The sequence below is a fragment of the Ammospiza nelsoni genome, chromosome 4 (assembly GCF_027579445.1).
Source record: "Ammospiza nelsoni isolate bAmmNel1 chromosome 4, bAmmNel1.pri, whole genome shotgun sequence".
Classification (NCBI taxonomy): Eukaryota; Metazoa; Chordata; class Aves; order Passeriformes; family Passerellidae; genus Ammospiza; species Ammospiza nelsoni.
In genome coordinates this window covers 65,564,262-65,581,482 of record NC_080636.1, presented here as the reverse complement: position 1 = coordinate 65,581,482, position 17,221 = coordinate 65,564,262, and the positions used below count along the sequence as shown (strand labels likewise).

General features: G+C 41.8%; 1 protein-coding gene across 2 annotated transcripts in view; it reads left to right on the top strand.

The window, feature by feature from the left end:
- Nucleotides 1-8,471: 8,471 nt before the first annotated feature.
- SGMS2 (sphingomyelin synthase 2) overlaps nucleotides 8,472-17,221 on the top strand; it is a 35,694-nt gene continuing 26,944 nt past the window's right edge. The window contains exon 1 of one of the 2 annotated variants that reach the window (XM_059470267.1): nucleotides 8,472-8,534. The gene's annotated coding sequence lies outside the window, so the exon portion shown is untranslated. Of the gene's footprint in view, nucleotides 8,535-12,648; nucleotides 12,740-17,221 lie in introns of those variants that run through there. The other variant, XM_059470268.1, reaches the window with a different exon arrangement.

Below are 17,221 nucleotides of genomic sequence, written 5' to 3'. Positions count from 1 at the left end.
GAAGTCAAAAAAATGTATAAACTTTATCGTCCTAGTCAGAAATACAAGTACTTACAGTCCTTTTTTCCAGATCTTCACTTTTAGGTGACATTTCAAAAGTAATCAGATCAATGGGAAGAAAAAAATAGGGGATGGGTCAGCTCCCCCCAGACATGAATAGACTTATTTAACAGTTTCAAAATACAGTCACAACCCATCTAAATCTTTGATAGAGGAGGCTGGTCACAGTCCCTAGTAACTGGGCTGTCGAAACCCAGTGAAAATATATATAAATTATAATTAGAAGCAACTTGCCAGACATTGAAAAGCAGACATAGAAACAGAATTCCAGTCTTATATTTGAAAATCCTAAGACAAATACTAGATTTGCAGCATTCCCTATCATTTATGAAGTTTGGGATTTTAGTGTTTGGCAGGCTAAAAATGTTTAGCATAATACTGTGGTCTTCTGTGGCCTTCTTTTCTGCTTTAATATTCTTGGAATAATATAACATAGTCATGTTAAAAGGATTACTCCAGCACTTTGTGATTCTGAAGTTTCTTCTCGTACTCCAAATACCAGAGGTGTGATCTGTTTCACAGTGCAAGCACACACACGGACACTCTCCCTGTCTCAATATGTTCTAATTCTGAACTTATTTCAAAATTTCAAGATTTATTTATTCTAGATGCACTAGATTTCTCACTGATGAAAAATAGTGCCATGTTTGCTTGTGGTATATAGATAATTGAGCTGCAGTCAGAAAACCTCATCCTCTTTCTGATATGCAGTTGAATGTTGGAGAAGTCAATACTGTACAATCCCATTTTTATCTAGTAACTAGGAAAGCCATACATACTTTCCTTTCTACAAAAGCATGGATGCCTAAAGATAAAAAACCTGAATATTTTATTGCTAATAAGAAATTATTAGAAAAATCAACTGAATATTCATTACATATCAATATTGGAAGAAAGATTGAAAACATTAAAATTATGTGAGGCTGAGGTTAACACTTAAAGAAGACACCCTTACAATATGTAAAAAAAAACCATATCTTCATTTTCTTGCTGACTTAAGTGTTTAAGTTATTCAACAAAATCATAATTTTTTGTCACTCTGAGAGCTGTGTAAAGAAAAGAAGGCAGGTCATACAAACTTTGAATGAAAGTGAGAATATACACCAAGCACCTCAGCCATTCAAAAATCTGCAGAGCACAGGGAAAGAATAGCAGAGGAGGATGATGAAAATAATAATGAACAGGGAAAATTATAGTAAATTTAGGTGGAGGAGAAGCAGTCACAATGTATATATATCCTTCAAGACTGAGCTTGTGCATTAATGACTGCCTTGGATTCTACCATCAGACTTTTGAACGGTCAGTGTGAAAATGAAATATTTATAACTATTATTCTCATACTACAGCTTCGATTCTTGATTAAGAAAATTGAAGTAGTCATTTTAAATCCTGCAGAAAAGAAATTGTTGTTCTCAACCTTTTTGACATTATCCCATAATACAGGAGATATATGGGACTTTCTTCCATTTTATTTTGGAAACTCCCTCCTAGATCAACAAAGAGCTGGCAATTATGACCCACCACCTTCTTGGTTGCTAAGGACTGAAATAAAATATGATTCAGTATTTCTTCTTTAAATGTTGGATTTCTCCTAAAAAAATGTAGGTACATAAGCATATTTCTGAATATTTTATAATATATAAATTTTGTGAGATTTCAAGAATATTATCAGTAACCTGCAGAACTTTATGGATTTGCATGGAATTTTTAATCCAGTTTAAACAGTTTACTGATTTAGCAGACATTCAGTTAAAGTAGATAATAAGTTTGTCAGAAGAGAAGCCCTAGTGAAGGCCTAGAGCAGCCTTCCAATGCTCAGAAGAAAGTTACCAACCAAAAGTCTGATGCCAGGCTCTACAGAGGGACAAGAAAAGAGAATGAGAAACAACAGTCAGAAATCAAGAAAGGGAGCTCCAGCTAGATACAAGGAAAATGGATTGGAGCAGGTTTCTCAGAGAGACTGTAGTCTCAGTGGTTTTCAAGACCCAACTGGACAAAGCTCTGGGCACTCTGGTCTGAACTGAGTGTTGACTCACCTTTGAGGAGGAAGTTGACAGGACAGAAAGCGAGATGTAACTCTGACAGTCTCAGGGAAAATTTAGCTAAGTAAAACAAATGTATTTCCTTCAAGCTGCATTGGGCAGTCACAGTCAGTATTTGCATTCATCCCTTCTGTGCCCTAGCCTGCCTGGCAGTTTTTAAAGGATAGTAGCATAAAACCTTCACTGTCTACAGAAGTTATTGCCACAAATCCATTATAAGATGTAAAATGTAATTTACAAATGACCAGTAAATAATGCAAGTGTTTTAAGACAAATACACAGGAAACAAAAATTATCCCAGGAGCTGATGTCTGCATAAAGGACTGCATGACCATAAACCTGTAAGCATCAGCATGTGGACTGCTGTGATGTATAGGAAAAGAGTGGAATAGAAATGACTGACACTGGCCACTGGTGGGGTCCAGTTCTTCTGTTCCCAGGATGACCACTGTAAGTTATATCATGACCTCTTAGCCAAGAGCTCTCTGGTTCAAATGCTGTTAATCCCCAGATGATTCCAGAGATATAAGGAATATAAGACACTTGTATTCCACTTTACATGCCGATTTAATATTTTATGCTGCTGGAGATATCCTGTGCCTAATTTAAAAATCTGTTTCCCTCTCTTTCTGTCTATAACTGGAGTCAGAATCACAAATAAGAATACACACACACACACACACACACACACACACACACACACATATATATATGTATATATATATATAAGGGATTGTTTCTAGTTTGTCTTTCTACTTGTCTCCAAATGACAGCAAAATAATAACACCTTAAGATGTAAAGCAAGGCATTTCAAATTAAGTAGAAATAGGTTTTAAAAAGAGAATTTTAAAAAATCTCAGTACCTCTAAATACAATGTTTAATCAACTTGTATAATCACTGCAGCATGAAATCTTCAGGAATCATTACACAGACTCCACTTAAAACTCTTGGGTATGTGAAAATACTTTTCCAGTGCTGTGGATTGTGCCATTCTCAGCTGACATGTGTCCCAGGCCCCAGGAGAAAAGGTAAAGAAACAGGTCCTGACTAGCTGGAGTCCCAGTGACCACAGTACTGTGTTTAGCCATGAATGCCTACTGTGGCATAGTTCTCTGTTGCAATATTTTTCTGGTATTCTCATTAGCCACTCCATCAACATTTTTGTGAAGAAATGAACGAAGTTATAAAATAATATTTAGAAAATACAAGTATCAAGCAGAGTAGAAATAAGATATTTGGGTGAGAGTGCATACTGGATATTTGCAGAGCGGGTTTTTCTTGATTTTGGTTTGTTGGTTTTTTTGCCTTAGAAGAGACCACAGCTACTGCAGGTTTTCCTGATGGGCTAGAAAAATGCTTGCCGGGAGTTATTTCTAAGAGGTGATCAATAAAGACTGCTTTTGGTTCAGGCAAACGTTCAAAAACTTCTTCTTTTCATTAATTACATTTGGTCAGTAACTTACTAAGGATGTTATTGTGAGGGCAGGGGCTGCCACCATTTTCTCATTGTTATTTAATCAGAAAGAAGTACTACTGTCCAGTCAGAGCATAATTCATGCTTTGCTTTTCTTCATACTCTGAAAGGAAGCTAAGAATCCTCATATTTCTGGTTTCAGTATAGTTCCTTCTTCAAAGCCTATTACACTGTGGATTTTTAATGCTTTCATACTTTTTATGCCTATCCCTGAACTGGCACAATGCTAAATCAGCTTGGTGCATAATTAATCAGTATCAATTATATTCATACTAGGTACAAGATTCCCATCAACATCAGATTGCTGAATATACTTCCATTTCCAGCGTACTCTCTATTGCCTTTCCTAGTGTGTGCAAACTTGGAGACATCTATATTTACAACTCCTTGTGATTTATTTATAAATGCAGAACAAGAATCTAGACTCTTAACAATGAAGACATCTCAGAGGTCTGCCCATGTATAAACTTGAGCACCTAAAAGTCAAGACAGTGCTATTGTGTCTTCCATTGAGATACTTCATGGAAAACAATCAGCCTCCTCATCTGTTCTGTGGTCTGCCCCTCTTCTCAAGCTAGGCACTTGAGAAGATACTTCATCCTTTTCCTTATCAGATAGGAAGAACTCCTCTCCCTGTATTATAACTCACACCTGCATCCTCCTCCAAGTCAATTTAAAAGCATGAATCAAAGGAAAAGACACTTTAGAACATGTTTTTACAACAGTAATGTACATTTGGCAGGACATAACAATACCTGGATCCCTTGGCTTCATGCCTTCAGAAGCCATCTAATCATATCTGTCTGATGATACATAGAAACTGGCAGAAAGACTTAATGCTTTTCAGTCTAAGAAATCATCCATTAAACAACATTTTCTTTACCTTGGCCGTTGTGCTAAATCTCATGGCCACAGCTTTAGTAAGTGACACTAGGGCATTTTGCTTCCAAGTAAGAATAAGCACCAAATTACTTCTGAATACATTTCAAATACAGTGGAACAATAGTCTACATATCCTTTTTACCAAACTCATTTATCTTTTGGGTCCTGTGGAAAAGAAGACATGTTAATGTCTAATGTGCTAATACACAGCATGTCAAAAAAGCATGTCATATTTAAAATTCAGAATTGATATATGAGTCAGTTCTGTCTTTTCCTTCTTTACCTTTGAGGTTCATGACTCATTCACTTACCTGAAGGATATCTGTCAGAATGTCTTTAGGCATTATTCAGAGTCAAACTTTATTCTACAGTCTAGTGCAAAATGATAGCAAAATTTCTTTGACACTATTTTGTACACCTTCTGGTATTTTTCCGCAAACTTTTTTAAACCCTTAGACAGATAGACATGGGATTGTATTAAGGTCTTACATAATTGAGGAGCATCACAACTTATCCACAACAAAAATGCACCAAAAGCATCCATCTTTTGGTGTTAAGTGCATACTTCATTAAAATTTACTTGTTGGTTGCTGGTCTTTTTATTTAAAAGGAGAAAGTGCATCTCCTGTTATGCTAGGCAGGAAGTAAACAAAAGGAAATGTCCTCAAGTTGCACCAGAGGAGGTTTAGCTAAGATATTAGCAAAAGATTTTTCATGGAAAGGGTCGTAAAGCATTGAAATAGACTTCCCAGGAAAGCAGTGGAGGCACCATCCCTGGAAGTGTTCCATAAATGTGTGGCTGTCGTTCTTGAGGACATGGTTTAATGGTGAAAATGGATGGTTGGATTTGACGATCTCAGAGGTCTTTTCCAACTTTAATGATTGTATTCTCCTTTGGAAGGGTAAGAAGTTAAGCAGCTAGGACAGAAAAATGCTTTATGCCTTTCTGTCCTTTTCCCAGCTTTTACTGATTTTGCCCCTCTTGAAGCTTCTTGCATTGCCTGCTATCAGAGCCAGGACAGAAGATTAGACAGGAGGTTACCGTAGTACATTAGAGCTCTCCATGTGTTTCATACTGAATTTCCATTCAGATTATAACAGCAGTCACTTTTTTATAAAGTAGGCCCCCTGTCCCTCATGCAATTGTGCCAGCTGCTTAGGTTTAAAAATAATTTTTGCGTATAAAAAATTCCTCACACTAATAGAACCCTCAAATGTAAGATAATGATACAAAAAATATATTGCTCCCAAGCTTAAGTGGGGAGGGGTTAGTCTTAGCAGCTTTGTATTGCTCATTCATGTTCCAGTCTTACTTCCTTTTCCCTCGATTTTTTTCTCCTTTTCCAGCTGAATCAGATAAAATTCTCTGTCATAGAAAAAGCACACACATAGAGACAAATAGAGATCATCTGTTGATCTGTTCAGCTACTGTTCAGTTTATGTTAAAATTAATGGGTTTCTGTTCTGCATTACTGGGGAAAAGCCCTATAAAGCCCTTTTATTGCAGAGGATGTTGTCTAGTAGTCAGAGGTTTAACCCAACTATTCTGTTTCAGAATATAGACCTGCTGCAAAAAAATCCCAATGGTGAGAAATTAAAAGAAAGTTATATGGGAAGGTGGGATCAGAGGAGTTAGAGAGGAAAGCTATTCAGCAGCATGAAGAGAAGATACAGCAGATAGGCTGAGTAGCAAAGAAAATGGGCTAATTCACCTGTCAGTTGACTTTGTGACAATTGTTACAGCGCAGCAGTCTTGTCTTATTTTTCATGCGTTTAATTGCATATCCAGAAATCCTTATGATGTTACAGAAAAGCTTTAATAAGCTTTAGCTGCCTAGCATCATTCTTCTGATCTAGTTGTTGCCGAAAGTGTCACCTTTTTTTCTGAAGGAGACTGAGAGTATTTCCCATACTTCTGCTTGATGCAGCGTCATAGAATTGTAGAATGGTTTGGCTTGTAAGGGGATCTTGAAGATCCCTATGGGCAGGAACACTTTCAATTAGACCAGGTTGCTCAGAGCCCCATCCAGCCTGGTCTTGAACACCTCCAGGGATGGGGCATCCACAGCTTCCCTGGGCAGCCTGTTCCAGTGCTTCAACACCCTCACAGTAAAAATGTTTTTTCCTAATATCTAAACTAAATGTACTCTATTTCAATTTAAACCCATTCACCCTTGTCCTTTCACTGCATGCACCTGTAAATAACCTTGCCTCATCTTTTTTGTAAGTTTCCTTCAAGTACTGGAAGGCAACAATTGGTCACCCTGAAGCCTTCTCTTTTCCAGGCTGAAGAATCCCAGTTCTCTCAACCTTTCTTCACTGGAGATGTGCTCCATTTCTCTGATGACTTGGTGGCCTTCTTTGGACTCACTCCAACAGGTCCTTGTCCCTCCTGTGCTGGACACCCCCCGAGCTGATGCAGCCCTGCAGGTGGGGTCTCAGCAGAGCAGAGCAGAGCAGAGGGGCAGAATCCCCTCCCTGCCCTGCTGCCCACGCTGCTCTGGATGCAGCCCAGGACAGGTTTGGCTCTCTGGGCTGTGAGTGCCCATGGCTGGGTCATGTCCATCCTGTCACCCACCAGCACCCCAAGCCCATCTCAGCAGGGCTGCTCTGATCTGCTCCTCCCCAGCCCGTGCTGGTACTGGGGGTTGCTCCAACCCAGGTGCAGCACCTTGCTCTTGGCCTTGTTATGCCTCATGAGATTCCCAGGGGCTCACTTCTGGAGCCTGTCTAGGTCCCTCTGGTTGGTATCCTGTCCTTCAATTGTGTCAGCAGCATCACCAGCTTGGTGTCATCTGCATCTAGTTTCCTAGAATCACCTTGCACACATATAGCGGTGATAAATTAGAATTTATTTTCATTGTTACCCATGTCCCATTTCCCCCCTAGAGCCTCTGTCAAGTATTTCTGCCAAAGCCTTGCTTCATCAGAGAAAAGTATTTATTGTATGCCACTGTTGTGTATAGAAAGCTCTCTGAAGCTGGAGACAAAGATTTTGGATGCACATATTTTTAGATAGAAGACCAATTTTTAGGTTCATTTTTTAAGAAAACTGGTTGAAAGACACTGAACCAAGATCTCTTTATTTCACAGCTTCTAAGGCGTGTCTGATTTAATATAGTTTGAATACTTAAAGAATTACCAAAATCAAACAAGAAAACACACACTCCCCCACCCTTCCTGTCTCATTCCTAATTATATTAGGAAACAATTTCTTCCCTGTGGGGGTGGTAAAGCACTGGAACAGTTGCCCAGGGAAGTTGTGGATGCCCCGTCCCTGGATGGGGCTTTGAGCAACCTGGTCTAGTGGAAGGTGTCTCTGCCCACAGCAGGGGTGTTGGACCTGGATATTCAAGGTCCCCTTCCAACCCAAAACCAATGATATTCAAGGTCCCCTTCCAACCCAAAACCATTCTTTGATTTTATGATTCTATGATCCCACAATATATCCAAAGGAAAAAAAAAATAGGATAAATTTGAGGTACAGCTTTTTCTGGTTATGAAAGTGAAATAGTGACAGAAAAGTAAAAAGCTTATTTTAACTTACTGCTTTGTCAAAAAAATCTGTAGTCTAAATTTGTTTTTTCTTTTTCCTCATGAGCTTTAGCAGGGAGCATAATTCCACAAAGCTTCATTTTTTATTTCCTTGAAACTATCCAGGGATGTTCTCAGTAACACATAAGCTCTTGAAAAAATAGTTTTTAAAACATAATATCTCTGCCTAGCTGTTGGTTATGAAAACAGCTAATACCGCAATTTTTGACGAATGTAAACTGTGTAAAGCACCAAGGTTAGGCAAACGGGAGACAATAATCACGGATTTGTAGGTCTCGTGAAGTCGAAAGAAAGCGGCTGGAGGAAGCATCTGCTGTCTCCGCTGGCAGCAGACCCGGCGGCGGCGGCCGCTCCCTCCCGCGCCCGGCCGGCACCTGCGGGCGGGGGCTCCCGCTGCCATTGGCCTGGCGCCGCTTCCCGCCTCCTTTGAAAGCTGGGGAAGGGCGGGCGGCGGCCGTGCCTCGGCACTCGGGCAGCAGGGCCGGGCTGGGGCGGCGCGGGCCAGCGCGGGAGGCCGCAGGTGAGGCCGGGCAGCCGGCGGGAGCGCTGTCCCCGGGGTCCCTCGTGGGGGTGCGGGGCTCCTGTGAGCTCAGCGAGCCACTCGGGGGCTCCTGTGCTCGCGGGTGCTTCGTGCGAGGTGGTAATGCCGGAGCGACGTTTGTGTGCTTAGTGTGGCAGCGCTTGGCTTGGCAGCTTAGTGCTTCATAGTAACTATTAGTCTTCTTTTTCTTTAAATTATTTTGGGGGGTTGACCTGTTAAGGTAGGCTTGCTATCTGAGCAGCTGAACTTGTGCTTGATCCAGCTGTGGTGATTTATAAGCATGTTTCTTAAGGCCCCTGCCTCTCTAGTAGTAGGGCAGGACTGTGTACTTTGGAACTGGGGCTTATGAAGGAATGATGGAAGAACTTGTCTTGTGATTTCTATTGTGGCTTATCTTTTCATCTGCTTGTTCAGTTGCCAAAAAATAGTGACATTAATGGTGAATTTACAAGGTAAGCTTTCTTCTTCTTCTAAAGCCCTTGAAGATGAAAAAGAGTCAGTGAATGGATTAAAAATAATAATCTGGAGACCTAGAATTCATGCCATTGCTGAAAGGCATCTAATTCAAAAACTCTGGAACTTATTTTTCTTAGGGGGTGTTTAAGGATTTAGGAAGTGTATACTGATGAAGAATCTCTTCATTGTATAATCCACTTACATTGGGCTTTTGTGTGTTTTACTCTTTCTTAATTGAGTGGGAACAATAAATCATTCTGGAGTTCCTCTATCTGTTTTAAAGTAGAAGTATGAACTAGCACCTTCACAGATATAATAGGGCTGCCATGAGAACCAGGGTACAGAATATAATGTTAGACCTGACTAGAAGTAGTTGGCAGGATTACCCTGATTTATATGCTACTTGAAGAAAAGGCAAGGAAGAACTGTTAGTGACTATAATTATGGCAGTGTATGGCATACTTCAATATTAAATATGTATGTTTTCATCTGCCCTTGACTCATCTGCAATAAAGGCTGCAAATGCATGTGAACACCTAAGAACATATGTACTTATACAGTTAATTAGTTCTGAAACTACTTAGGCAGAGCACAGGTACATAGTTTTTGCCTATCAGTTTCTGCACAGAATTCTGCTATGGCTTGGCTACACACACAAAAAAAAGCAGCTTTTTTTTTTTTTTTTTTTTTTTGTAGTAATACTGTTTATTCTGTCTATTAACTGTAAAGTCAGCTTGAACTAGAAATTTCTGTATGGTTCCCCCCACCACAAACCCAATCTTGCAGCTTCAGTTCTCCCATGGCAGGACTAAGCAGGATTCTGGTGGTAGCTACTTCTGAAAACTGCCCAAGTGTCTCTTTGGAAATAGTCAGAATTTTAATGCACAAGCTGGCTGTGTTCTCTTATAGAATTACTGTTTCCAATAATATCCCTGCTGATCTCATGAAAGGGGGAGAAAGTAAACAGTAATGAAAAAGATGCTGGGTTTGTTCCAAGTGAATGGAACAGTAATTTTTCCCCTCAAAGCTCTGTTTCTGTATTCTCTCCCTCTCATCTGCCTCCCTGGGAGGTGAAGGGGAATGTGACTTGTATGTGTCTCCCCATGGAATTCTGTCTGTGTGTGCAAGGTTTCTTTTTCCTCAAAATGAGTTTTCATTCTGTAAGTCTTGTTATCTCTCACTTAATTTCTGTCTAAAAACAATCTTCTGAATTCAATTTAGTTTAAAGTAAAGGTCAAGAGATGTGCTGCTATTTCCTCTGGCAAGTTTTGTGACTTCACAAATTTGCTGCTTGCTTTTGAAGGTTTGTTGTTATGCAGGACTTGCAAACAGTTTTTACCAGATTAGTTAAAGACCCTCTCCTGGAAGCTGCTCCTCACAGGCCCACCCCTTAGCTCTACACTTCAACCTTTCATCGGCATGGATGGGCTTGTGGGGTTGGGTGTGAAGTGTAGCCTTGAACAGAGTAAGAAAATGTACTGCTACTTTTTACTTACTCAAATGCAGTGATTCAGAGAATATTATTATAGAGTAATGCTGGTGTTTCAGCTTGCTGATCTCTCTACATAATTTGGAAAAATGCCAGTAAAGTTTCAGGTCTTTGCTTTTAACCATTCTTCAGTGGTTCTTTTTTAATTATGGAAAACTAGAGGAGGCCTCTGCTTTGCCTGTAGATAGTCGTTTTTTTTTTTCCACTTGTGTTGCTGTTTCTACTCTTGATCTGTTGCTCTGTCTGTTATTATCCTCTCTGTATAACAGCTTGAAGTAAGATATGATTCTGCAAAGGCACGCATGTGATTGTGTCTGCAATAAGGCATATGTAGATATCTCTGTAATCAGTTAAAAACAAATTCCCTGACCATGGTACCTTTTTATTTTTCTTCTTTAGATTTTATTTTAAAGGAAGCATTACCTACTTAGGAGAATTGGAGGGGGGTGTGGTGTGAGGGGAGATTACAATGGCAGTAAAGAGAGCTGTGAGGTTCCAGCAGACCTCTTTGGTTCAGCACTACAGGTGTGTATGTGTATTCACCTAGCAACAGGAACAGCAGTAGCCTTGCTGAATTGTTTATCTGGTATAAGAGACCGTTTGCATTAAGCCTGCAGGAGATAAAACTTGGAAATCCTGGCACTCTGTCTGTAGCAGTGCCCTGGCTGTCACTGTTGGACCAGGGCAGTTTCCCTGTCCCACAGAAATCCGAGAGTGCAGAAAATTTTTCCACTCTGTGCTAGAATAAAGCAGATTCTCTCTTCCCTTCCCCCAAGCTTTTGTGGAAAACAACAAAGTGTGAGCAGCCCAAGCAGAATAGCCAATAGCTGGGTGAAGGGGGCTTTCCAGGGGTGTGACGAACAGAGGGTCAGGTGCCTTCCTCGAACCCGGGCTTGTGTGCTGGGTGTGTGCTGTGCTCTGTCATGTGCCCGCTCGGCGCGCAGCCGGGTGACTGGGGCAGGACAGGTGTGTATCGGCCGCAGCGAGTTTCGGTGAGGATGAGTTGACACCTTCCTCCCCTCCCTTCCTCCCCCGCCAATCACATGCTTCTTACACTGGAAAACTCCCAACAAAATCTGGCTGCTACGTAGTGATGGGGGAACTCTTTGGAAAACAAAAGAGGGCGGGGGGGGGGGGGGAATACCCCTCCGCCCACCGCAAAAAAAAAAAAAAAAAAAAAGGCAAGGAAAACCGAGTCCAGAGGCGGGAGTGAACACTTGACAAGCAGGGGGTTTAGGGGGTTTCAGTGCCAGTCATCTCTCACGTGAGTAGGTTTGGGGAAATCAAATCCCCCGGCACAACCGGGAAGGCCGTGGCTGCGGAGTGCGGCGGCGCTCGCCTGTGGCCTGGCTGCGGAGCGGCTCGGCACCTGTGCCCGCGCTGGCTGCGGGGGCGGGCGGTGCCCTTCCCGTAGCCGGCGTTTCAGGGCGGGCGGGGCAGGTGTCGGCGCCCTCTTTCGCGGGCTGACGCGGCTCCCGGGGCAGCCGGGCGGGAGGAGCGGAGCGGACGGGCAGGGCCGGGGTTCGGGCCGGGATGGGCCCGCCCGGGGCTGCCGCGGGCCCGGCCGAGGCGCGCGCCGGGGCTGTGCGGGCGCGCGGCCCCGCGGGGAGGGGGCGGCGCGCGCGCGCAGAGGCGCGCGTAGGGGGGGGCCGCGCGGGCGGGCGGGGCCGGCACCTTGCGCGGCGGGCGGGGGCTCCGGGAGGGCCGGGCGGGCCGGCCCCGGACAGCGGCGGCCGCGGCAGCGCCGGGTGAGTCACTGCTTGGAAATGGAGTGGGCGGGCGTGCGCGTAGCAGAATGAATGATGTCAGGGAGCTCCGCGGCGAGCATGAGGCTCGCGGCAAACGCGGCGGCGGCCGCAGCCCCGAACGAGCGCTGCCCCCGGCGCCCCCCGGCCCGGAGCCGCCCTCCAGCGGGAGAGCCCTTCCAGCTGCGGCACTGCTGAGGCAGGGAACCTCCGCGAGAAGTGTCGCCTCTGCCGCCGCCCTTAGAGCCGGTCCCTTTCGCCAGGAGCGAGAAGAGGCTGAGGCTGGGAGAGGAGCAAATTGCAGGGGAAGGTAGAGATTGTGGCAAACTTTCTAGCTGCTTCTGCGTGCTGCTGCCGCCTCACTAGTGGGAGTGTCTGCCCGTAAGGAACTGCAGAGCCCAAACCCAGGAGCCCTGAGGCTCCAAAAACTACTCCAGCCGCCTTTGGAGGACGATCTGCCAGCAGTGCAAGATTTTGCACATACGGCTGAGTAGGTAAGTTGGGAGCGGCAAAGGTGGCTTGAGAGCGTGGCGTACCACAGGTGCCCGCTTGGAGACCCTCTTTGACGGGAGACCTGCAGCTGTCAGCCGGATAGAGACTGGGAGGAGCAGTCCCACGCTTGTGGGCTCCCGTTTCTCGCGGCCCCTCTAGCTTGGGAGGGCACCTGCTGTTTTGATTTCTCTTGCCAACGTGGAACTTACCTAGTTTGTAAGTAAAATTCTACGGTTTTGGTGTGGGCAGTTGTGTACCTACCTCTTAGAGCAGTACCACATACCTAGCTGCTCAGGAGGGGAATTCAAAACGTGGGATTTCAGCTCAGGAACACAAAGTATTATTATAAGGCTGTTGTAAAGGTCTTTTGTTGTAGGTTTGGGGGTTTTTTTCCCTTATTGTGTGTCTGCTCTGTTCAAGCCACTCTTAAATTTCCTGAACTGCTGGTAAACTAAACTTTTGACTTAGTGGCAGGTTGCATTTCTTTTAATGTTGTGTGGTTTCTGGCGTAAATTTCTCTCTAAATTCTTGTGAAAAGTAGTTGATCCATAGTCTTCTGGCAAATTATTAAAACTAGGATACAATGTAGAATATCTGTTGTTCAGTTTAGTCCATTTCTAACATTTTAATTTGTTTCATTTGAACACGTAGGAAATCAAACATCTGTCCTCAAACCACTTGACAGCTTTTAATTTATGCACAGTTAATTATACAAGTGAATGGTTCTGTAGAAGTATTAGCATAAACTGAGCAGGTGCATGGTTCTTCATCTGAGACACCAGGCCTTACAGGAGTTTTGGCAGGCTTCACTTTAAACCACATTTATTAAATGCTTTGTCCAAAATCAATTTGCTTTTTAAAATTATATTTAATGTAGTTACTTAGATGTATTATTATTTGACAAGGCAGGTTTTTTGAGGCTCTATAGCCTAAATATTTTCTCGCTGTGAAACTAATAACTTTTATTCCTTTTTTTGCCCTAACTTAAATAATCTAGGGCTTAATTTACTAGAAAGATCAATGTGCTTGCTTCCATATTTCTTTCCTTTTAGGTTGCTAGTCCAAAATCAGACAGATTATCACATTCTGCTGAAAAACATATGCTTGTCTTTGTCCTTCACAAAAATATTCCAGTGTACCCTGGATCATATGTCAGTCTTAGAGAGCATTGGACAAATCAAGTGGTGATCGGGAGAAACTTTAGGTGAAAATCTAATGGGACAACGGTAGTAAGGTGATAAAGGCCCCTAATGAAGTAGATTTCTGTGCTGTCCTTGAAGTGAACTTACACAATAGAGAAATGACAACTTGAAGAGAGCAAAGATAGATTTTTTGTTTTTAAGTCACCAGTTGGTAATCTCAATATAGAATGCTTTTACTCCTGTATTTTAAATATTGAGCCATGCATGGCATGTTGAAAGGCATCTCCTTTTCTGCATTGTAAAAGTGTGCTGTAGTTGTAATACTGTAAGACAGAAATTAATTCAGAATTGAATGTTTCAAGTAGACATCAGAAGTGTTATATCAGGGATACTGTATAGTGAAAAACTGAAGATTTCCTTATCAATGCAAAAAACTCAGCCCACACACGTACCTCCCTGTCTCTGGAAGAGCTGAATAAGAGACTTAGTCTTAGGTATTTTTAATTCTAAAGCCTGGAGTTATTTATTTACAGTGTATGAGTATAGCATTTTAAAGGTATGAAGACTGAAAAGCAGTGTATTGATTTTTAAGGATTAACAAAATAAGTATTGAAACAAGTGATGGATTTAAAAAAATAAGTAACCTTTTTAAAGGAGCAGAAAATGCAGAAGAAGGTTTTTCAAGAAATGGCTCATTACTCTTAAATCTCTTGGAACAGAAGTGGTCTTTGAAGATAGAGGTACTTGTAATAAAATGGCATGCCTTTTCTGTTTGGATTTTTTTCCCTAATTTTGGTGGGCTGTTGGCCTATGCTAGTTTTTGATGCTGTTTGTGGACAATACAGATGCTGTGACATATTATTTAGTATGGCTGTGGTATTGCACTAGTCTGCACAGATGCTGCGAAGATTAATGTAACACTAGGTCCACTGTCTTCAGAGATCTCTCCCTGCTGGGAGAATCGTTTGTACCATGGACACCACTGTCCCCAAAGATGCTGTGCACACTAAGAATGTCAGGCATCCAGGCACCACTGTCCCAGCAGATGCTGAAGACCTTAAGAGCTGCTAATGGGAAAGTTTTATGTAACACAGATAGCTCTGTGTTATGTTTCTAACAGAAAGTCTATTCTGGACATTTCTTAACTCTCCTGAAAGCCAGCTGTTCTAGTGAGGCTCCAGGGTGTTAGTAACCACAAGCATCTCCTGTGTGAGGGTGCTTGCTGAAGTTACCACTAACAGCTACCACCGTTTCTCTTCCTCAGAACAGATCTTGTGGGGATATAGGTGATAAAGAGAATGAAGTACTTCTTACCAATAGAACTGGTTTTGGAAGTCTGTGGCTGTTGCTAGGAATTTTAATAATACCAAAATATGAAGTAAAAGTAACTCAGCTTTAGGGAAACATGGTACTTACCCTCTAGCTAACATACATGCAGTATCTGTAAAATAAGGGGACTACTGTGCTTTGAGGTCATGCTTGTGGTTGCTGAGTAAAACTTTCTGCTTACTGTCTGTCAGGTGGATCCTGCTTGCAATCTGATGGCATTTAAAAATGTTGGAGTCGAGTCTGTTGTATAGAAGAAACAGTTTGTCAGTGTCTGAGGCTGTTGAGGTGATCATTACGAATAGAATGGTTCTTAATGAAACACTGTTTGGGTTTAGATCATCAGAGAAAATAATGAGCATTGGTAATCAGGAGACCTTCACTGCCTTCATTCTGACAAGAGACTTTTATAGCAAAAAAGCATATATTACTTATTTTTTTCATAAAAAATAGTTTCTCCAATATGTAACTCCAGAATGGCAGAATGTCCTGTTTATTTGTAGGTACCTGAACAAAAAAATCAGATGTCACTTACCCTCCCCAGTTGACAGAGGTTGACTTTCAACTGCTATGTATAAATTTTAAGAACATTTCACTTATTATTGATAAAATTTGTATACAAAAATGAAGTTGCTGATATTAGTAGATCTATGAGGGTTCTGAAGTCAGATCTTGGCAGTCACACATTGCAATGTCTTCCTGTTCCTGGCTTTTAGAGTTCATCTCTTTCTTTTCTGTTGTCTTTTGTTTCTTTTTCTTCATAGTGATTTCCTCAGGCTGAATCTTACTAGGATCCTGTGCCATGCAGTGAGCTTTGCAGTAAACTCTGCAGTGTTGTTGTGTCTGTGGTTACTGATGCAAATTAGGATTAGGGCTGTACACCTGTTCTTCCTTGGGGAAATGCTGAGCCTCGTGGGTACAGCACTAAATGTTTTCAAAAGTTGCATCATCTTAATTTGGTTGATTTAAGCTGAACTGGTACAGAGCATTTAGGAATATGGCTAATTTTAAGAATGGCTAAATTTAAAATAAATTCCCCCTGGATTATTTTTGATTTAGAAGTAATCTGAAATCTTAAATGAATTAAGAGAGTTGGATTCAGTTTTTCAGATAAGATGTAAGCATATCATGGTTGAAACTGGGAAGGAAGTTTAAAGTACAAATAATGATTAACTGTATGTTCAGTTACAATAAGGTTACTTTGATGGTGAGATTGATATCACAAAAGGAATCAACGGAAGTGAGCAATAAACCCCAGGAAGCTACTTATATTTAAGGTATTTTTTCTAACCCCCCATCTGGGAATTACAAACTGCCTGCAGCAGTTTATGATCACAGGTTTTCAAGGGTCCCCAGGCAATTGATCATGTTGTTTGTGAAATGTTTCAGAGACAGGTTTACATGTTAGTTGTCATAAACCAGTATGGCCCCTGTAGAGTTCTATAACCTCCCCGCCTTTGGGAGAGGCCTTTTTGCCTAGAATGCCTGTTGCTGTCTTTGGCCTGTGTCAGCCTTGCTGCTACTGTAAGCTTAAATATTCAGAGTGAAGTTTTAAGTACTAATATGGGCTGAATACATATAAATAAAAAAGCCCAATATTGGTACATTTGTCTAAATTAGTATATTATTTCTGTCTTTATGCAAGTTCTGACAGCAAGGTGTCACTAAGAGCTATCGAAACTAATGAGTTTGTGTCTGTAGTGTCTAACTTAGAGAAGGATGGGTTTTTTGTTTTGCTTGGTCATACATCCATGATCATAGCTCATGCCTCTAATAATAGAACTTGAATTTGATTGGGTTTTTTTGGTTGGTTGGTTTTGAGTGTGTGTGTTTTGGTTTTTTTTTTTAATCTAAGTTAACTATAAAATAAACGGGAGTCTTTAATCCTGTCAGAGTGCAGAAATCTGTCCAGCCTCTACGAACAGGCCTATTGGATCTTGTAAGACCTAAGCACAAGGTAATGTTTTCCATTTCTTGAAGTATTATTAGAAGTATTTTGGCATATGCTACCTCTCT